Raw genomic sequence first — 23,382 nt, 5'->3', positions numbered from 1 at the left:
AAAACACTGCTAGTATCCTCTGGAACAACACGGGAGGAAACATCACATCCTGTCGTTGTTTATACATGTCGATTCCAGAGAACACCTGCTGCAGTGCCATCTCACACGTAGTGACCTCTAACTGTCACTGTTCATTTGTAACACTGTCCCCCTTCGTAGATCTGTTTGTCCCCTGGAACAACACGTGAGGGCACGTCACATCCTGTCTTTGTTTACACGCATAGATTCCAGAGAACATTCGGTGCTGTGTCATCTCGCGAGGGTCATACGTTGACCTCTACCTATCACTGTTCATTTGTAACAATATATATATAACGATCTGCACACCTCGCTCACAAGACAAAGCCTAATCCAAAATCTTTGGAGGCCTTCAAAAGTGCTAATAAAGAGGCAAAACAAATGGCTAGAAAATGTGCTAACAACTTTTGGAGGGATACCTGCAACAGAATCCAAGACAGTCTCCACTCAGGAAATAGCAAAGCTCTATTTGATGTCATTAAAGCGGCCCTGGGTCCAGCAGTGTCTAAGCCTGCCCCCCTTCTATCCAAATCAGGAGAAAAAATTACAGATCAAACCAAGCAGCTAGAACGATGGACAGAACACTACCTCGAAGTCTATGCCACACAGAATACAGTAGACGATGTCGCCCTGGCTTCTCTACCAGATCTTCCAGTACTGGAATGCCTAGATGAGCTTCCGAGCCTTAGTGACCTCAAAAAAGCAATTAACTGCTTAAAAAATAGAAAATCCCTTGGGAGTGATGGTATCCCAGTGGAAGTAGTGAAAGTCAACCAATCACTCCTGCTCCCTGAACTCTATATTCTCCTCTGCCGCTGTTGGGAAACAGGTCATGTCCCACAGGACATGCGTGACGCAACTATAGTCACAATATACAAGAACAAAGGGGATCGGAGTGATTGCAACAACTATAGGGGTATCTCTCTCCTCAGTATAGTGGGCAAAATCTTTGCTAGAGTGGCACTATCCAGGCTGCAAGTGATAGCTTCTAGAGTCTACCCAGAGTCTCAGTGTGGATTCAGGAGTGGTAGGTCCACTATAGACATGATATCTTCTCTACGACTACTGCAGGAGAAATTTAGAGAGAGAGAGACAGACCCCTTTACATTGTTTTTGTCGATCTGACTAAAGCTTTTGACATGGTCAGCAGAAGTGGCCTTTTCAAACTCCTGAGGAAAATAGGTTGCCCTCCCAAACTACTGAAGTTAATTGAGTGTTTTCACGAGGAAACTAAATGTACTGTCAAATTCAATGGAGCCCAATCAGCACCTTTTGAGGTTTGCAGTGGTGTCAAGCAGGGATGTGTGCTCGCACCTACTCTGTTTGGCATATTCTTCTCCTGTCTACTGCATTATGCGTACAGCGACATGAACGAAGGTGTGTTTCTCCATACAAGATCCTCTGGAAAACTATTTAATGTATCAAGGCTGCGGGCAAAAACCAAGGTTAGGAAGCTACTCGTCAGGGAACTCCTGTATGCCGATGATGCAGCTATTGTGGCTGATTCTGATATTCAGCTACAGTCCATGGTTGACAAACTATCTGCTGCTTGCCAGAAGTTCGGCTTAAACATCAGTCAAAGCAAGACTAAGATACTTGTCCAAAACACAAACACTGCACCTCAAGTAAGCATTAATGGCCAACCACTAGAAATTGTTGATCACTTTTGTTACCTTGGCTCCATCATATCCAACAACACTCTACTGGATAAAGACATAAACAACAGGATAGCCAAGGCAATGGCCACCATGTCACGGTTGCAGAAAAGAGTCTGGGACAACATATTGCTGACTAGCAGGACTAAAGCCCTAGTCTACCGGACCTGTGTGTTGAGCACCTTGCTGTACGGAAGTGAAACATGGTCAACCTACTCATGGCAGGAAAAAAAGCTGAATGTCTTCCACCTCCGATGCCTAAGGCGGATCTTTAAAATAAGGTGGCAAGATAAGATAACAAATGAGGAAGTGCTACATAGAGCAGGATGCCAGGACATCCGCTCTGTTATCAGCAGCAGACGCCTTGGCTGGCTTGGCCACGTTCGTAGAATGCCAGTAGGTCGACTTCCACAGGACATCCTGTATGGCGATCTAATTGAAGGCAGGAGAGCCGCTGGTCGCCCACTTTTACGTTATACGGATGTATGCAAACGCGACATGAAGCTCTTCAAAATCGACACTGGCAACTGGGAAGAGGTGGCACTGGACAGATCCACATGGAGAGAGAGCATAAAGGAAGGGTCACAGATTGCAGATGTCATACACAACAGAAGCAGAAAGAAGGGTGAAAATGCAATGGCGCCTGGTGATTTTATATGCCCAACCTGTGATCGCAGCTGTGTATCAAGGATTGGCCTCTTTAGTCACACAAGAAGTTGCAAAGGGAAAAGATCGTCTCGCGAGACGTAAAATGCCACAGATATACACACATATATATATATATATATATATAATATATATATATATATATATATATATATATATATATATATATATATATATATATAAGGCTTGTCTTCGAGTCCGAAGGTTAATAAGGAAAGCACTATTTCCCGTGGCTTATCAACCCCAGCTGTGACCTACATATTTTGCCACATCTAGCGCAGGCATAACGATTGTCTGCCGGTAGTCGATTTAGATTTTCTTTTGGCCGTCTACGTCTGTCCATGGTTTTATATGTGTATTCAGCGATCTTTATAAGTGACCTCCTGCTGTCTTGTTCTGAAGCCGCATGCAACCAGGTGCTCTCTTCTATGTCAGTTATATAAAGTTGTCGCCTAAGCTGGTCTTTGAAGCGTTTCCGTGGGGCATCTCTGTTACGCCGACCAAATTTCAACTCACAAAAAAATTACTGCTTTTGACATACGTTCGTCCCTCATACGGAATACTAGCCCTGCCCAGCATCGGACCATAAGAATTCCCTCTATAGGCCTACTGTCCATACTGGCGTTCGCAAGGACATCGATGTTTTTAGTGCGGTCTTGCGTGTGTCCATGATGGAGCGCAACCATCTTTGGTGAAAGCGTTTAAGTAGCCTTAGTTGCTTTCTGTATTGTGTCTAATCTGCATTTTTTTGAGAATGGATAGGAAGGTAGATGGACATCCGAGCCTGGTCAAAATCTTCCATAAGCCATCGAGACTGACCCTGTCGAAAGCCTAGATGAGGTCCATAAAGGCAGTGTAAAGGTATAGCTTCGGTTCTTGTATATATAGGCCTATTTCTGTCATGCTTGAGTTCTGAGCTTGTTTCGATACCATTCGAGACGATGACAAAGAAAGTAGACAGACTATAGATACATGAACAAATGTTTGATAAAACTGACCAGCAAGACTGACCGGTAAAACTAAATTTTCTACGAAAGGTTAAAATATCACAGTCACTTCCAAGTTTGGTCAGTTTAGTCAATCAGGCAATATTGACTCAATCACGGGGTCACGTCATGATTCCTTCCAGTCGTCCTACAGGTCTGCCAGATATACGTTCAAATCAAGGGGAACAACAAAACATCTTGAAATAGAAGGGTCAATAACCTTTTTTTTAAAAGCTCTAAACACGAAAGTGCAGACGGACGGAAGGAAAAAAAATCACAAAACTTATAGCAGTCTTTCACCTTATGGGGGGAGGGCAGTGCTAAAAAGGATCAAAATATCAATACCAAAATACTTTGATTAGAAGAACACTATATCCTATTGCCACATCAGCCTGAGAGCATATTATTACTGACTTCACATCTCATTCTGTTGTGTCCAGTTCTGAGTCGAAAGATTAGAGACAACATATGTACCGGAAGCTTAAAATTGGAACCAGTCAAATCTGCATATGTGGAGTGTCACCCATAGCTAGGAGACTAAAGCAAGAGTCGGTGACTAGCACTAGAGTAGTTGCGCTAGTTTCATTTTGGATCATTTGGGCTCTAATAGCCTTGAATGTCCAAGTTATCCCTGTGAGTTCGGCGTCCATTAAATATGCAGCGAAACCGCATTGACCAGAGAGCCGGTCTGATTCTGGCCGGTCTGGGTAGACTATAAGGGTCCCATACCCAGATCTATCGGGGTCCCTCAATACCGACCCATCGGTATAACAGAATGTGGCATCTGATGGGTAGGACTTTATTGTAGCTGATGTCAAATTTTGGAGTATGGCAGGTGTTAATCGCCTCTTGGTGGCTCCCTCCTGCCCTATAAGGGACATGTTAATTTGTGGGGCTGGCAATCTCCTCCACGGAGGGCAAATACTTATCCTTTTAATCGGAATTCTATTTGAGCTGATTTAGACAAATTGGCCACAATATGTAGCGCATTTTAATATGGTTCCTCTCTCTCTGTGTAATAGAAGAGGCAGTCTGCGCCGCAGATAACATCTGCCTAGCCATTTGAGCTGTCGTTTTCATGCAGTGGGCGCCCACACATTGCGGCGTGAGGGACAATGAGGGACAATGAGACAGCAGATGCCCTTGTAAGAGAAGGAGCTTTGGCAGCCATTCACCTCAAAGCACGAAGGACGTTTTTATAAGAAACGGCAGAAATCCGAGCACTCATTTATGAGAAGTGGTAAAAGTCCTAGGAGGAATCCGATAGAGCACGTAGTGTCTGGCAGCATATGCGTCACCCAGATCGCGACGATCCGTGGTAGCGGTTAAGGAGGTCAGAACAAGCAAGCATTGCACAGTGTAGGACGGAACATTGCAGTCACTGTGGATAGAGCGTCGAAACAGTGTCGCATATCTTGTACGAGTGTCCCCAGCTCCGAGAGCTAATGGGGGTCGTGTCTGAGCAGTCACTCGACATGTATGGTAGCTACGAGGCATCACGCAAAACGGCCCAGTTTCTTGCCAGAGAACTATGGGAGGATTGAGTCCTTCCTGTTCTGATTTTTTAATAGGATTTCATCTCAGGCGGATCAGGGATTTCTAAAACGGCTCTTACTATTGTTCTAGAAATTAAATTTATGTATATCTTTAGGAAAAAATTAAAAGGCTACCTAACTGGCTACACAATGAAAACGTTTAACCGATATGATTACAAAGCTTTTATCAACTCTCTCGGTCTGTCTGTCTATCTATCTGTCGGGTAAAAAGTTTTAAAATGTTTTTCTCCCATTTCCCATTCTCGGATCAAGTTAAAACTTTACTGGATTATTTATTGAGCCTGAAGCGACATGAATTAGTAAAAAATATTAACTTATAATTTAATTACTGGTGATAAATTGTTTTCTTTGATTTCGAAATAAGGGGAATAAATGCTACTAAACTTTATGAGATATGTGGATGCAAAAATTGATTTTTACCCATTATTACGTTTTGACAAGTTAAAAATTTGCGTAAGTATTTATAGTCGATGACAATACGCGAATTAATCAAAAAATTAACCAATTAGTTAATCATTAATTTTTTTATTGTAATTTTCAGATAAATGGCATTACTTAGCGGTTCCTTCCATGAGATAAACTTTGTTTTTTTTTCTCTTATTTTAAATACCTTTCTCTATTATTTTACTGTTATTTTGTTCTGGCGTTTTTGAAATATAATCATCTTAACAGTAAATTTGGTCTAGATCTATTTCCAATAGGCTTCAGGGGGAATTCCCTCACTTCAGATGTTTTGATTTGTGTCTTCAGTAAATAGTTCAATCAAGAAACAAATAAACGATAATGGACCTTTTGCAAGGCGTATAAATTGGCTGGACTGTAATAGAATAAAGACTGTGCAAGGAAAGACTTCTTGCTGTATTGGAAGCATTACAAGAAATAAATAGAATGAGAAATTATAGACCACCATCAGTCTCATAGACCACCACCAGTCTCATAGACCACCATCAGCCTCATAGACCACCATCAGTCTCATAGACCACAATCAGCTTCATAGACCACCATCAGTCTCATAGATCACCATCAGTCTCATAGACCACCATCAGTCTCATAGACCACAATCAGTCTCATAGACCACCATCAGTCTCATAGACCAACATCAGTCGCATAGACCACCATCTTTCATATACCACCATCAGTCTCATAGACCACCACCAGTCTCATAGACCACCACCAGTCTCATAGACCAACATCAGTCTCATAGACCAACATCAGTCTCATAGACCACCATCAGCCTCATAGACCACCATCAGTCTCATAGACCACCATCAGTCTCATAGACCACCACTAGTCTCATAGACCACCATCAGTGTCATAGACCACCATCAGTCTCATAGACCACCATCAGTCTCATAGACCACCACCAGTCTCATAGACCACCATCAGTCTCATAGACCACCATCAGCTTCATAAAGGAGGAATTGGTTTACAACTGTTTTGTTACATGTTTTAATTCATTCTTCTGAGAATATCTAATAGTTTTGCTGCATGACATTCTTCTTAGTTTATTCTGTATTGCCCCTGTATAAAAATGAGCAGGAAATAGAAAATGTAAGTAAATTATTTATTTAAAATAACTTGCCACGTCCATGAATTAATTTCTGCTAACGCTTAAAAGTATCTTTATTTAGCAACATAAATTAAGATTTTTAGATCAACCTTACAAAATACAAAATGTCAACTTTGAAACTATCAGCAAATAAAACTTGCGATGTGCAGCACGTCATTGAATTAAATCATCCTGGAGCCAATTAAGACTTATTAAAAACGCATGAATCGTCTGTTCAAACAGATAGCTTCCAGTTCTGTCAAAGTTCCAGTTCTATCAGACCAAAGCCACGTCTACAAGTTTATGTTAGTTCACTCCTGGCTCAATCAATCGCAATCAGGACCATGAGATAGCAGGAGTTAATGATCAATATCTCCAAGACAATTACCTGTTTACTTCCAGCTGGTAACTGGAGTCATGCAAATACCAGTTTATTTTTAGACAGCTCTGCGGCATCATTCATGAGATGGCACCAGTTTACGTAACCCGCCACACGTTCCTCCAGCTCTCTGGGCAATTGTCAATGATCATTAAGTAAAGTCTCTTCAAGAACAAAGTTTGTAGACTAGTACAGAGGCATTAACAAATCATCTTCAAGAATGTACACTGACAGGATATTTCTATTCAGTTCTTGTTGTCTGGATTCAAACTTATTCGACATTTAGTAAGTTCCACTAACTTTCCATATTAAAATGAAAGAACTACAAAACTTTGATAACCACTACATTGTAACGCACATTTCTAAGAATTTTAATGGTTATATTACGTTCCAGTTTATATTTAAAAATTATGAACAAGATGATTGATACGAAACTAAAATAAAAATGTTTTACAAAATACACACACACACACATACTTAATGTATCAATTATAAGCGAAAATTATTCATTGGATTGATGTTATACAGACCTAAAGTCTGGAAACAAGAAGAAGCTTCACTTTTTATAATAATAATACTTCTATCGGGTGACATATAAAGCTCTAAAGTTAATATAACAAAAAATATTAACAAGCATAAAGAATCTTAAAAAAAAAAAAAAAAAGCTTATCAAAGGGGAAGAACTGCAAAATCATTGCGTATCTCCATACTGCAGTAACAAGCTCCCTTTTTCTATGTTTAACGAAATTATTGATTACCACTATTTGGTTAATTGTTTGATTGATTCCCTTTTTTGTTAGGTACTTGATCCGAGAATGGATATAGAAGATGTAACGTGTACCAAAATTTGTACCAGACAGACAGACAGACAGATAGATAGAGATGCTAAAAGCTTTGTAAAACATCAACTTTCATTCAAAAATTAAATTATAAATAAAAATAAACGTCTTTAAAAATGCTGTTGAAAATGAAATGGTTGAATAGAAACACGAAACTATGTTCTGTTAAGATTTGTGATTTGTGATTTGAGGCACATCGGCACAATTTAGGCCATGTCGTGCCTGCAGTCCCTTAAGGACTACTCTCTCTCTAAACAACAAGGGCCAGATTCTATACAGTCATATCATTAAAATCAAGGTCTATTCACAGTTAAAATAGTAAAGGTAGTAAAAATTTAAATATTTGGTAAAAATCTAATGTAAATAGTGCATATTCACAAATTCATAAATCAGATCTTCGTAGATAGCCCCACTTCCCGGATAAAGCCCAGTACCTTCCCAGGGTCGACATTATCAAATAGTGCTCTTAAATTAGTGGCTCTAAAATATTTCGCCCTGACATCCTGGTATCTGGGGCAATCAACGAGGATATGTTCCACGGTGAGGCGAGAGTCACAGTACTCACAAAGTGGGGGCTCCTCTCTCTTCAGTACAAAAGAGTGCGTGATGTAGGTGTGGCCAATCCTAAGTCTGGACATGGTCGTGCTACCACGCCTTGTCAGACCCTTAGATGTGGGCCGCCACCTGACATCCGCCACAATCTGCCTGAGTTTACTGTGAGTCTCAGCCTCCCATCGGTTCTGCCACTCTCGATAGGTGGCAGAGGCAATACTTTGTCTCAGGTCCGAGTAGGGAATTTGGGTTCCTGCCACCGCATGATTTAGGGCTCTCTTTGCTTCTCTGTCTGCGGCTTCGTTTCCCTCAATGCCAACATGGGAGGGACCCAGATGAAGGTGACATCCCTACGGTCGGCTGTTATTTAGTCCAACAGCTTCAGGCTCTTATGTACCAAAGGGATGTCAGTCTTCATCCGCCCCAAAGCTTGCAATGCAGATTTGGAGTCGGAGCAGATTATAAATTTCCTCCTTTCTGATGCTTTTACGGCCATAAGTGCAAGCAATATTGCGTGCAATTCGGCCGTAAAGATGGAGCAGCCATCGGGGAGTCTACGGGAGATTTTTTTGTTCCGAAAGGAGCAGGCACACGCGACCTTTCCCTCCATTTTGGATCCGTCTGTGTAGATGGTGCCACAATCTCCGTAGCTCTCCTGCAGTTCCCTAAAGTGGACTTGTGGTATGCTTGGGTCTGTATTTTCTTTTTTGAAATTAAGGAGGGATAAATTTAATTTGGGTTTATTCATTAGCCAAGGAGGGTTCTGAGGGGTTTATATTTTAGAGATTTGGTCAATGGGTGGGGTTAAATTTTGGATGGGTTCTCTCATTCGAAGGCCCAACGGCTGTATGACGTTAGGCCTTCGATTGTATAATTCTACCTCTGTGGGGTTAAATATGGAGTCAAAAGCAGGGTTCGTGGGGTTGGATTTTAGCTTGACTATATACTGCATTGCAAGCTTTTTCATTCTTATATCCATGGGGAGTTCTCCAGCCTCCACATGGAGACTTGGGATAGGTGATGTACGAAACGCGCCGAGACAGAGACGCAGGGCAGCATTTTGTATTGGTTCCAGTAGTATTTTTAGGTACGACTTCCTTGCTGCTCCATATATTATGGATCCGTAGTCTAGCTTGGATCGAATTAGACTCCGATAGAGCAGCAAGGTATCTCTGTCAGCTCCCCAGTCCGTATGGCTGAGTACTCTTAGTATGTTTAATGACTTTTGGCATTTCTTCTTAAGTTCCTTAATGTGGGGGAGAAAATTAAATTTGGAATCTAAGGTGAGGCCTAAAAATTTTGTAGTTTTCACGACAGGGATCTTCTTTTTGTGTGTAAATAGTTCAGGGTCTGGGTGGAGTCCCCTTAGATTACAAAAATGCATACTAACTGTTTTGGAGTCTGAGAATTTGAAACCATTATAGTTTGCCCAACCCTGAATTTTGTTTAAACATAACTGTAATTTTCTTTCTAAGGTGTTCATGTTTTTCCCATAAGTAAGAATGACAAAGTCATCAACATACAAAGAGCACTCTATGCCAGGGGACAGCGCATTTATGATGCTATTTATTTTAATGTTGAACAGGGTGACTGACAGAATGCTGCCCTGGGGTACACCCATTTCCTGGTCATGAGTGTCAGAAGCGGAGTTGCCCACTCGAACCTGAAATTTTCGATCTTTCAGGAATTCCTCCACAAAACGGGGGAGGTGTCCCTTAAGCCCCATAAGCGCCAGGTCACGTAGGATGCCATGTTTCCAGGTTGTGTCATAGGCCTTTTCTATATCGAAGAATACAGCTACTAGATGTTCTCTTCTGAGTAATGCATTTCTAATATAAGCTTCCAGCCTTACCGGGTGGTCAGTTGTTGTCCGCCCCTGCCGGAATCCGCACTGGTAGTTTGAGATCACTTTATTCCTTTCCAGGTACCAGACCAGCCTACTGTTAATCATTCTTTCCATGGTTTTGCAGATGCAGCTTGTTAGTGCTATTGGTCGATAGTTAGCTGGGTCAGAGCCGTCTCTTCCCGGTTTAGGTATCGGTATAACTGTGGCTTTCCTCCAGCTGTTTGGGAAAGCGCCTGTTTGCCACACACAGTTATAGACCCCTAGCAGGACTGCCAATGAGGGTTCGGGAAGGTGCTTGAGGAACTGGTAATGGATTTCGTCTTCTCTAGTCGCTGTGTCATGTGACTTGTCCAGCGATTCCCTCAGTTCCTCAAGCGAGAACGGTTTGTTGTAGTCTTCATTGTTCTCTGACCTGAAATCAATGGGGTGTCTTTCCTCCCTGGTTTTGACTTTTTGGAACTCTGGCGTGTAGTGTGCAGTGGATGATTTTTCTGCTATTGAGGATGCAAGGCAGTCAGCTATTTCTCTGGGGGACGTGACAGTTCGTCCTTGGTTTTTCAAATGCCCTATTGCATTTGATTCTTTCCCTTTGATTCGCCTTACTGCCTTCCAAACCGCTCTAGCAGAAGTTTTGGCATCCAGACTGCCGACAAAGCTTCTCCAGGAATTCCTTTTGGCTGACCGTATGGTTTGTCTAGCCTTTGCTCTAGCTATCCTGAATAGCTGTAGGTTTTCCTGGGAAGGATTCTTTATAAATGCAGAATTGTTATATAAATTAGAAGAGCGATTTTAAACAGCCATTCTCATAAAAATTAGAACAATCTTACTTTGTCAATTAAATTTTGGTAAAGTCTGGCACTAAAATTGAAGTAAATTAATGGAGCAATTTCAACTCTCGTTTTAGCGTCAATTTGTTTTTCAAAACAAAATTGTGAAGTCTTTCATCGATAAAAAGAATTTTGCGATAATTTGGTAAGAAAATTAAATGTCAAATAAGTCCAAGAGTCATTTCCAACAATCGTTTGGAGTAGACAGGGCTTTTTTTTTGAGACGGTGCGCACAGGTACGCGTACGGCACCTTTTTGAAAAACAAATTTACTTTTCTTGTATTTTAACGTATATTATTAATTTTTAGTAGTTAAAAGTTAGGCAATCAACTACTTACTGAGTACCGTCATCTAATCACTGAGTACCGTCACCTAATCACTGAGTACCGGCACCTAATCACTGAGTACCGTCACCTAATCACTGAGTACCGTTACCTAATCACTGAGTACCGTCACCTAATCACTGAGTACCGTCACCTAATCACTGAGTACCGGCACCTAATCACTGAGTACCGGCACCTAATCACTGAGTACCGTCCCCTAATCACTGAGTACGGGCACCTAATCACTGAGAACGGGCACCTAATCACTGAGTACCGTCACCTAATCACTGAGTACCGTCATCTATTTTGTAGACTATGTCATTTGACATACATTGTTTTCAGTTAAACATCCGGAACAATTTATTATCGATAATTAAACTTTATTGACGTTTTGTGCAAAAATATTAAGTGTAATTCAAGTCGGAATTGCGATCTCAAACAATCATTTGACTTCAATTTGACCATTTATAAAACAATATTTGAAACAATTTATATCGGTAATAAAATATGTCAGTAAAGAGGTAGACCGTAAACATTTAACGTTTATATGCTATTTATTTTACAAATTTGGGTGAGCTTCTTTATCATGAGTATTTACGACGCTTAAGCAAAAAAATTAAATGTAATATAGGCAAAAACAATAATACCAAACATTCATTGGCGTGAATGTTCTTTTTACAAAACAAAAAGATTTGAAATAATGGACTATAGTTGCTAACATTTTTTGCAGTGTTTTGAAAGGAAAATTAAAGGTGAAATCAGATTTTCAATAGCTTTTCATTTGCAATCTAAACATGACGGGTAGACAGACCGGGAGACAGACGGGTAGACAGACGGGTAGACAGACCGGGAGACAGATGGGTAGATAGACCGGGAGACAGACGGGTAGACAGACCGGGAGACAGACGGGTAGACAGACCGGGAGACAGACGGGTAGACAGACCGGGAGACAGACGGGTAGACAGACGGGAGACAGACGGGTAGACAGACCGGTAGACAGACCGGTAGACAGACCGGGAGACAGACGGGTAGACAGACGGGTAGACAGACCGGGAGACAGACGGGTAGACATACGGGTAGACAGACCGGGAGACAGACCGGTAGACAGACCGGGAGACAGACGGGTAGACAGACGGGTAGACAGACCGGGAGACAGACGGGTAGACAGACCGGTAGAGCAGACGGGTAGACAGACCGGGAGACATACGGGTAGACAGACCGGGAGACAGACGGGTAGACAGACCGGGAGACAAAATGCAAACATATAAGCGGCTTATACCCTGACGGGGGCACTAAAATACAAAAAAAAAAGGGTTAGGACGAGAAAGAAAGGGTAATAAATGCCTTAATAAAAGAAAGGTTAACGACCTAAATTCGAACTCCAGGGCTAAACCTTTCTGTCTCCTCAATCTGGTACTCTAATCACTTTGCAAGGGAAGTGCTTATGAAAATAGATGTTCTTATAGTTATCTATTGTTAGTTTTAAACTTTTCTCTCTACAAAGTATAAAAGGGACTAATTCAGCTTATACCACCTTATCTGTCAAGTACAATTACTTTTCCTTGTTCGAGATACCAAACAAAATAATTAATTACCATAAGTTAATTATTTCATTTGTTATTTATAAAAAAAGTGATTCTTGTTTTGTCAGGTAAAAGCCTTAATTGGGCAAAATTTCAGCTTGATCCGAGATTGGGTGTGGGAAATGTCTTAGTTTCCATCATATCTCCATGTCTTAGTTTTCATACTGTCTCTTTCTTAGTTCCCACCATGTCTCTTTCTTAGTTCCCAGTCTGTCTATTTCTTAGTTCCCACTCTGTCTCTTTCTTAGTTCCCACCCTGTCTCTGTATACTGTCTTAGTTCCCACCCTGTCTCTGTATACTGTCTTAGTTCCCACCCTGTGGCTGTCTATTTCTTAGTTTCAATCCTGTCTCTGTTTATCCTCTCACTAAATTTTGGTAGGGATTTCCTCAGTCCAGTGTTTGTATACCTAAAAATTTAAAAACACCGATTAGTTATTTGCTTAATGAGCGCATTTCTGGCTAAATATGCTCATTTTGACCGGAACACTCTTAAACCCATCAATAAAACGGTTCGCACGACAGCACTCCCCCACCCCTAACAAATGTTTCTAGCCCTCGAATTCTAATCTCCTTTTTGTATCTTTTAGGATTTAAGTCAGGACAAACATTTCTTAGGCCCTTCAGTTGTATCTCCCTGCACCATGGGCGTAGCCAGAGGTGTGAGAAAGAAAGGAATAGGATTTTAAGTTTAGCCCCCCTCCTCCAGATGGCTTTTTTAAAAGTTAAAAACCCTTCAAGATGGTTTTGAGTTTAAAATCTCCCCCACAGAGGGTTTTAAGGTTGAAAACCCCCTCTTCAATTTTATTCTAAAGCAAACTACTCTCACCAAATTTTATGAGCGTAGCTAAATGGGGTTTTGAATTTGTTTAAAAAAAGTACTCCAGATATTTGTTTAGTTTTAAACCCCTAAATAGATGATTTTAACTATAAAACTTTCCTTTTCGATATAAAATCTAAAGCAAACTACAGTCACCTAATTCCTAGAGCGTAGGCAAGAGAGGTTACACATTTCTACCAGTGGCTGGTCTCCACTAATAAAGTGCAATAAATAGTCTGCCAAAATTGGACAAGACCAAATGTGGCTTAACAAAGATAGCTAAGACGGATTTTAGGAGTCAGTTATAGAGTTCGGTTCTCAATCAAGGAAATCCTATGCCGAACTGGGAGTGGACCCTTTGTAAGGTTGTGACAGAGCGTAGAAATGAGGTTTGCTGGACATGTTCTCCAACAAAATAAATTACGCATACAAAGAGTTGCTATGACATGGAAGACATTACGAGGAAAGCGCAAACAGGGACATACTAGTACAAAATTCATGGAGGACCTCAGAGCAGTTGGGAAGAGGCTTTAGACATTACCATTGAGAGATTTTTTGGAAACAGATTTCCGCACAATGCGCCGAACGGCGCGGGAGGATCTGAGTCAGTAAGAAGAGCACATTAGGTTTTTGAAATAAAACTTTTTAATAGCAGGATAATGCTTGTAGATACATCAGAATATGTATTTTGTTGGCTTTCAATACCGGAAATAGTGCTTGGCGGTGGGGCTCACAGCGCTCCCCCAGACCCCATTGCCGGCAAGGGGGAGTCTACAATTTTTCCACTAACTTCAGGAAGAACCTGTTCTCGGGTACATAGGGTTCAATAAACATATTCCGAACGAATGAAGGGTCAGAAGATTAATTAATTATAGATACACACACAAACATATATATATATATATATATATATATATATATATATATATATATATATATATATATATATATATATATATATATATATATATATAATAATAATAATAATAATAATAATAATAATAATAATAATAATCTTTATTATCCGTAAGGAAATTTGTCTTACAATTTGTGCATTACACCAAACAAAAACTTTATATATATATATATATATATATATATATATATATATATATATATATATATATATATATATATATATATATATATATATAATTTATTTTTAGCGGTAGGGGGGTGAGAAAATCACCCCAACACCCCCCCCCCGAAAAATAATCCTGGCCACGCCCATGCCCTGCACTGTAATGCTTCCCCCCCCCCCCCCCCCCAACATTTATACAGAATATTTCCAAATGAAACGCCCCTTTCCGCGACACAGTTCGAAAGAAGAAACATCACATTCACAACTTAGTTTACATGTATTTGGTCAGTCCTAAATCTATATCTAGAGAGGCATTTTATTTAGAATAACTCATCTGTACTAATCGTATTATACACCTCTTCCTAAACAACAACAAAAAAAAAAGAACACATTTAAAAAGCACTAATATTTACTGTGACAATGTAAAGAAACATTGACATATATCATGTTAAAAGACCACCCCTCCCAACGTCTTGTGAATGTTGCAATACAGTATATTAACTAATGCAAGCCCATAACAATGGGTTAAATGCCCCCTCCCCCCCCCCATTATATAATAAGAAAGCTTCTTTAAGTTTTAGTTCCCCTCTCAATAAAAAAAAAAAGTTGAGCCAGAAGTAGAACCAGAAAAAGTCTCTGTTTGTCTACCAAAGCTCCCTATCTGTCGACCAAACTTTATCTGTGCTAACATCACACACCACCCACACGTTTGAGTCTGTCAACTGGGGGGGGGGGGGGTAAGGGGAGTTAACAACTTTCACATTGCCCACTTTCCTGATTGATTCATCTTTAAAAAAAAAAAACTTTTTGAAGTTCTGTGTTAGTTGAAGCCGTTAATGATTTAAAATTCATTCTAATCTCTTCAGTTTTCCCAGCGCCCACTAGACGCCACATTTTTGTCTTGTATCGATATGCCACGAGAGATCAGTTTCTTTAAATTTATTTGTTCTACATGACCACTAGCATGACAAAGTAGGTATAGGGCCCAACTTTTACTAGAGAGATATAGCATTCTCTAAGTGGGCCAACTATGTACGTTACTTGTTATCGAAGTAGGCCTATTTATTTTTAGAAGCCCCATGAAAGGGCAATAGACGTTATTAGTTTGGTGTTGTCTGTCCGTCTGTCACGTATATAGGCCCTATCTCAAAAACTAGAAAAGCTCATAACATTTCTATTTCATGACATTTTGTAAACTAGCAAAGTTTGGCATTGTTTAGGTAATATTTGTTTTCTAAAAGCAAACCATTTTGTTTTAAACCCCACTTTTTTATTATAATATAGGATTTTTAAGTCAATATTTTAAAATGCTTATATGGTATTTACTATCAGTGATAATAACAGGGATTTTTATGCTATTAAAGGAAAAAAAATTGTTTGTACAATCTTCATAACATTTATAAAAACACTTTCCTAATCGTCATCAACGTATTTGTATTTGTAGATGTCACTCATTTGTTTGTCTGTTGCATGAGCAACTTCTAATTGAACGTGATCGTTTTTCTTTTTTTTTTTGTTTCTAATAAAGAAAGCACATCGCAATGAGCGTTGGCCCATAGTATATTTTACATCCAAAAATTAAAAGGTTGTGCTACAAGTATACATAGACCTACGTTTTTTGTTGTTTGTATTCACGCTCCTTTGGTCGTTGCCCGTAGCAAGACTGAAGGCCAAACACCATATAGGCCTACCGCAGTTAACCGGGGAAAGGCCGCAATAATGAGGGGATAGAAGATTACATATAACTACATTGTCAGGTTCTATTTAAATAGTTGTATTTAACAGTATTCACCCTACAGTCTGCTGGGTCCAGAAAGACACTAGCACCTATTTTTAGAATTTTTACAAACAGTCAAAAAACAACTAATAAATGATGAGTGAAGATGCAAATAATTATGTAATGCATTGAGGTAAGCCTATATACAATGAGGATTACACCACGTGATTCGATAGTGGTTCAGTATGAATTATATTCTTATAGCAATCAATTCATATCACCAATTTAGTAGGCCAATAATAGCTGGTGAAACAATAGAGTTTACAATTAATTTGGCAACACTTTCGTGACAGAAACTGTTCTGCTGATTCTTTAGTTTTTAACTTCTTTAGTCAACATACACAGAAATGAAACTGAACACTTGACAGTATAGCCGTTCTAAGATCAACAAGTTATCATACTATGGTTTGATGTGGGGTGGATTGAAAAAAAAAAAGATGGCATATGGCATCCCCCCCTCCCTCTTTCATATCTTTATTGCAACTAAAGTATTCGTGGCCTATTGTTTGAAACAAAAATGTTTCTGAAATATTGTTTGAATCTTTATCAAATTAAGGTAATTCCATTTTCTGAGACGCCTGTCTCGTATTGCCCATTCTTGTTTTAGCACGTGGTACAACTTTACATCTAGAAGAGAATACAACAAATGTGTCCAGTCTGTGTCCAGTGGACCGGAAAGCATGGACAGAAGGCAAAAAGACAAATGTCTTTATAGTGTGTGTAACACAACCTCCCATTGCTAGAGACTATTTCCTAGGACCTAGTGCAATAGTTCCAAGCAGTACAGGAATAAGACTAAACTCAGAAACTGACTCTCGAGGTTTGGATGACACTTAATATGAAGCTAGCAACCTTAGATACATTGCATGGGCGTAGCCAGGATTTTTTTTCGGGGGGGGGGGTTTGGGGGGGATTTTTTTTCTCTCCCCCCCCCCACCCCCGCGAAAAAAAAATTATATGTATTTATGTGTGTGTGTACATAATTTTTATTACATTCTGACCCTTCATTCTTTCGGAAGACGTTTATTGTGACCTAGAATAGGTTTTTCCATGAGTTAGTGGAAAAATTGTAGATTCCCCGCCATTACTAGCTAGGAGCTCCCCCAGCGCGGGGCGAAGCCCCGCCGCCAAGCACTATTTCTGATATTGAAACCCTCCCGCGCCGTTCGGCGCATTTGCTGTTAAGCTGTTTCCATAAAATTGTAGATTCCCCGCCATTATTAACAAGGGGGTCTGGGGGGAGCGCATGTAGCTCCCCAAGCGCGGAGCGAAGCCCCGCTGCCAAGCACTATTTCCGGTATTGAAAGCCAACAAAATGCCTATTCTGAGGTATCTACACTGCATTTTCCTGCTATTAAAAAGTTTTATTTCAAAAACCTAATGTGCTATTCTTACTGCGCCGTTCGGAGCATTTGGCGTCAAGCTGTTTCCATAAAAATCTGTCACTGATAATGTCTGAAGCCTCTTCCCACCTGCCATGAGGACCTCCATGAATGAGTGGCGTCAAGTTGTACTAGGATATCATTGCAACTCTTCTTATGCGTAATTTATTTTGTCGAAGAACATGTCCAGCAAACCTCATGCATCGCTCTCTCACAATCTTACTAATGGGTCGACTCCCAGTTCGGCATAGGATTTCCTTGATTTAGACCCGATCTCTATAACTAACTCCTAAAATCTGTCTTAGCCATCTTTGTTGAGCCACATTTTGTGTTTTTCAATTTCGGCAGATGACTATTCACTGCAGTTTATTAATGGAGCCCTGCCACTGGTAAAAATGTGTAACCTCTCTTGAATACGCTCTTGGAATTAAGTGACTGTAGTTTGCTTTATATTTTATATCGAAAAGAGAAGTTTTATCGTCAAAATCATCTGTTGGGGGTTTTCCACCTCAAAATGCCCTATAGGGGGATCTTAAACTCAAAACCATCTGGAAGGGTTTTAAACTTTAAAAAAAGCCATCTGTAGAAGAGGGGTTTAAACTCAAAATTGGCTACGCTCAAATAATTTTAGTGTGTAATTTGCTTTTTTTTTATATTGAAGAGGTCTTTTTAGCATCAAACCCCTCTGAATGGGGGTTCAAACTCAAAACCCCTTTTGGCAACGCTCATAGCATTTTGAGTCCGTAATTTGCTTTTTTTCTTACACTGAAGATGTATTTTTTATCCTCAAACCCCCCTGGCGGGGGGTTTAAACTCAAAACCCCTTTGGCTACGCTCGTAGATTTTAGAGTGAGTAATTTGCTTTTATTTATATTGAAGAGGTACTTTTTAGCTTCAAACTCCACTGGATGGGAGTTTAAACTCAAAACCCCTTTGACTACACTCATAACATTTTGAATGCATAATTTGCTTTGTTTTATTATTAAAGAGGTATTTTTTTTACCTTCAAACCCAGCTGAAGTGGGGTTTAAACTCAAATCTGAGTCAAAACCCATTTAGCTACGCTCATAACATTTAGAGTGTGTAATTAGCTTTTTTTTATATTGAAGAGGGTGTTTATCGTAAATTTTAGAGGGGGTTTTAAAATCAAAATCTTCCTTAACTGTGCTCTTGCAATTAGGGGATTTTCGTTTGCATTTTTTTTGTTTTGTTTTAAAGAAGAGGGGGAGTTAACTGCAAAAACCCCAGGTAGAGGGTTTAAAACTCAAAACCCCTGGTAGGGGGTTTTAAACTCAAAACCCCTGTTAGGGGTTTTTAAACTCGAACTCCTCTGGTAGGGGTTATAAACTCGAACCCCCTGGTAGGGGTTTTTAAACTCGAACCCCCCTGGTAGGGAGTTTTAAACTCAGAACCCCCTGTTAGGGGGTTTTAAACTCAAAACCCCATTGGTTGTGCTGGGGCAAGTGATGGTTTAATATTAAAAACTCACCTAAAATAAACAAAATCAAAGCAAAAAATCAGTCATTAAATTCCGACTCCCCCGGATTTCATTTCGGGGGGGGGGGGTTTGAACCCCAACCCCCCCCCTGGCTACGCCCATGATACATTGACTTGTGTTCATTGAGACTTCTAACTTGAGGAGACAGAGAACAATTGCTAATTCATCTCAGCTGTATGACCAACATGTGTTCATTGAGACTTGACTTCCAACTTGAGGAGACAGAGAACAATTGCTGCTTCATCTCAGCTGTATGACGAACATGTGTTCATTGAGGCTTCCAACTTGAGGAGACTGAGAACAATTGCTGCTTCATCTCATCTGTATGACGAACATGTGTTCACTGAGGCTTCCAACTTGAGGAGACTGAGAACAATTGCTGCTTCATCTCAGCTGTATGACGAACATGTGTTCACTGAGGCTTCCAACTTGAGGAGACTGAGAACAATTGCTGCTTCATCTCAGCTGTATGACGAACATGTGTTCACTGAGGCTTCCAACTTGAGGAGACTGAGAACAATTGCTGCTTCATCTCAGCTGTATGACGAACATGTGTTCATTGAGGCTTCCAACTTGAGGAGACTGAGAACAATTGCTGCTTCATCTCAGCTGTATGACGAACATGTGTTCATCTAGTTTTGGATGTCTCATCGAGTTAAAAATTGAAAAGAAGCTCAGTCTCGAATATTCTTTCATTGAATAACTAAATGCTAATTGACAATCACTTATAGGGTTTATGAAGCAGGATAATCCTTATTTATAATCAAGGTCTCTCTCTCTCTCTTTCTTTAGTTCTTTCTCTCTCTCTTTCTCTCTAGGAGTACATACATGCACAGTCAAACACATACACATTCACACACACATAGTTCCCAACCAAAGAACTAAAGTAGATGTGCGGCACAGAAGTAAATATTTGACAGGAGTGGATCCACCTGACAGTCTGGTTAAACACTGAGACACTCTGGTGAGCAAAGCCAGGTGAATGTGCTACTCACCACAACATAATGCTTCCATCTTTCCCTTCAGATGGCACATCCTTCACAAATACGTTCGTTGTTTTCAACTGTTACTAGCAATACTTTGACACCAGAGGACAAGGAATAATGTGCACATTGTTGAAATAATGAAAACAACGCTGACATTCAAAGGTAAAGACTAAAACAGAACGAAAGATAACTCAGTGAGGTCCAATCATTGTTGACCACTCATTGGTGCCTTCACTTTGTCTTTGAATCCTCAACTCTTGCATATTTGGCTGATTCTCTCTTTCTCTTTGTTGCCCATGTATTGTTTTTTATTTTATTTTCCAATCATCTAATTCTCTACACAAGGCTTATCACCCCTTAGCCTAGTACATTTATGTTATAAAAATAAAAGATATTAATTACAAGGCTTATCTTCCTTTAGCTTATTACATTTTCTATCTAAAAATAAGATTAATTAAATAAGTATTTGATCTTTTTATTGATCCTGCATGAGCTTATATGTAAAATTTAATGATGATTGAATGAGTAGAAGTGGTCAAAAAATTCAATCGCAACAATCCAAACATCTAAGAAAGATAAAGAGCGAATTAATCTAATACCAAGCGTGGTAATAAGGAAGTCTGACTTTCTATAGAGATAAAATGTTGAGAGTATTGGGAAACTTTGAGGCAACTTTCATCACCCAGAAAAATGCCAGTTATTAAGAGTAAAAAAAACAACTAAAACAAATTAATTCCACTTATCTTATTCATGGTAAACCAGTAACACAGACTAAAAACGCAAAATACTTATGTGTAATAATAAATGAAAAACTGTAATGAAATCCCCATATTGATGAAACTATAAAAAAATCAAACAAAGCATTAGGGTTTATTAAAAGAAATTTCTATAACTCAAATAAGAACATAAAACTAAAATGTTATTTAACCTTGGTTAGGCCAATAATAGAGTATACGCAGTCTATTTGGGACCTCTCAACTCAAGAAAACATTAAGAAACTGGAACAGACACAAAATAGGGCAGTGAGGTTCATAATAAACGAATATTCACATTTGAATAAAGTAACACCTTTAGTTAAATCACTAAATTTAAAAAGCCTTCATGGTAGAAGACTCAAATATAAAGTAGCAATTATACATAAAACACTGAACCATAATATTCAAAAGCAAAATTTAATAAAATACTCAGAAAGACAAAAATATAAGGGCACATTCCTTATTCCATATGCCAGGACAAAAGTGTACAAATGCTCCTTCTTCCCTAGTGCTATTAGAGCATGGAATGGGTTACCTGAGCTAGCCAGGAAAACCAGTGGCAGCAGAATTTAGGTTATTGGTTAATATGCATGACTGAATGCATTACGCGTAGGACGTAATCATATTCTTTTTTTGAAGTAACGTCTGTATTATATAAGATAAGAGAAGACTATCAGACTAGTTTAAAGGCAGAGTTATTATAATCATTTTTTGTTTCTATTGTCCCATGATTGATGAGGTCAAGTGTTATATAGAACACATTCAATGATTTAAATTTTGTTTTAAAATGGAGAACGTGTGGTGTAACTAAATATAGATGTTCAATATTTATGTTTTGTAAGTGCTAGGAGTAGATAACAATTAATATAAAGTTAAGTATGAAAAATCTATTTTTTTTTAATTTAAGCGCATTTACAACTATATCTCTCAATAATGTGAAAGTTATTTCCCTTATTCGATAACAAATGCAATAGTTATTTGCTAAAAATTTATTGACTAATATATTAATTAGCGATAGTGAAAGATAGTGAAAATCCGATATCATAATATTTTACACCATCAAAGTTCTGATGTAACGGCTACTTTTTTCTTTTCTGAATGCAAAAATCTAATTTTTTTAACTCTTTCTCTCCTAATCGATGATACCATCGTTGATTTTGACCTCATTAAATTTAATTGATGTTTAATTTTTTTAACTTGACTTTGAATTATATAAAAAGAGCATGCATTTTCCTTTAATTCTATACCAAATACAACATTTTCTGATAACAAACAACAAAGCTATTGAAGCCCAATCATAACAGGGTAGTGAAATAGTAATGAGCAAATGAAGAAATCCTTCAAAACGTGGAAAAATAATTACGGAGAGAAAGAGTTAAATCACTTATGCAAGCAGTTTTTTTCATAAAAATACACCACTTTTACAACTATTCACTATTAATAGTAACAAACACGGGAGGCTCTTTAGTAGGCGACAACGTCTACCATATTTTAAACATATTTATGCAAATTCTGACTCTACCAGAAATGATTGTCACCTAGGAAATAGTATCCCCGGTCTTAAGGGAGACAATACGAAATTGTCAAGAAAGGGAGATTTTATAATTTTATGGCATTAACCTTGTTCTTTCACTTATTCAATTTTTTCTAGATACATTCATCTATATTTTCATTAGTCAAAAAAAAAAAAAGGTAGTCTTGTCGAGAATATTTGACTTGAGTAAAAACTTTCAACATGTATGTACATTGACTTGAGTAAAAACTTTCAACGTGTATGTCAATTGACTTTAGCATCAATTTCTGGCTCTTTCTGTCATCATTTTCTAGACCTTTACTGCAGTCTACTCGATGTCCATGATGGAAATCAGGGATTGTGCTTTTGAAACTAATTTAAAATAAACGGTCCTAACGAATTTCCTACAAATTTGACATTTCCAGCTGGAAAAAAGTGGCACTGGATAGATCCACATGGAGAAAGAGCATACAGGAAGGTTCACGGATTGCAGGTGTCATACACAACAGAAGCAGAAAGAAGGGTGAAAATGCAACGGCGCCTGGGGATTATATATGCCCAACCTGCGATCACAGCTGTGTATCAAGGATTGGCCTCTTTAGTCACACCAGAAGTTGCAAAGGGAAAAGATCGTCTCTCGAGACGTAAAATGCCAGATGGTATGGGAAAAGAATTACTAGCTATTTAGCCACACTGGAAAAACTCTAGTTTAACCGTTATAATTTTTCAAAGTAAAAAAAATAGATAAAATTAAATTTGACCAGAGAAAGACAAAAAACATTTATCTTCAATG

The 23,382-nt window shown here is 39.0% G+C and overlaps 1 protein-coding gene across 2 annotated transcripts in view; it reads left to right on the top strand.

Annotated features, from left to right (window-relative positions):
- The first annotated feature begins 6,973 nt into the window (after nucleotides 1-6,973).
- LOC106079075 (uncharacterized) overlaps nucleotides 6,974-23,382 on the top strand; it is a 49,472-nt gene continuing 33,063 nt past the window's right edge. The window contains exon 1 of one of the 2 annotated variants that reach the window (XM_056038416.1): nucleotides 6,974-7,094. The gene's annotated coding sequence lies outside the window, so the exon portion shown is untranslated. The remainder of the gene's footprint in view (nucleotides 7,095-23,382) is intronic. The other variant, XM_056038413.1, reaches the window with a different exon arrangement.

Source organism: Biomphalaria glabrata, chromosome 8 (genome assembly GCF_947242115.1).
Source record: "Biomphalaria glabrata chromosome 8, xgBioGlab47.1, whole genome shotgun sequence".
Lineage (NCBI taxonomy): Eukaryota > Metazoa > Mollusca > Gastropoda > Planorbidae > Biomphalaria > Biomphalaria glabrata.
Note: the sequence above shows the minus strand (reverse complement) of the source record. Positions and strands in the feature narration are given on the sequence as shown.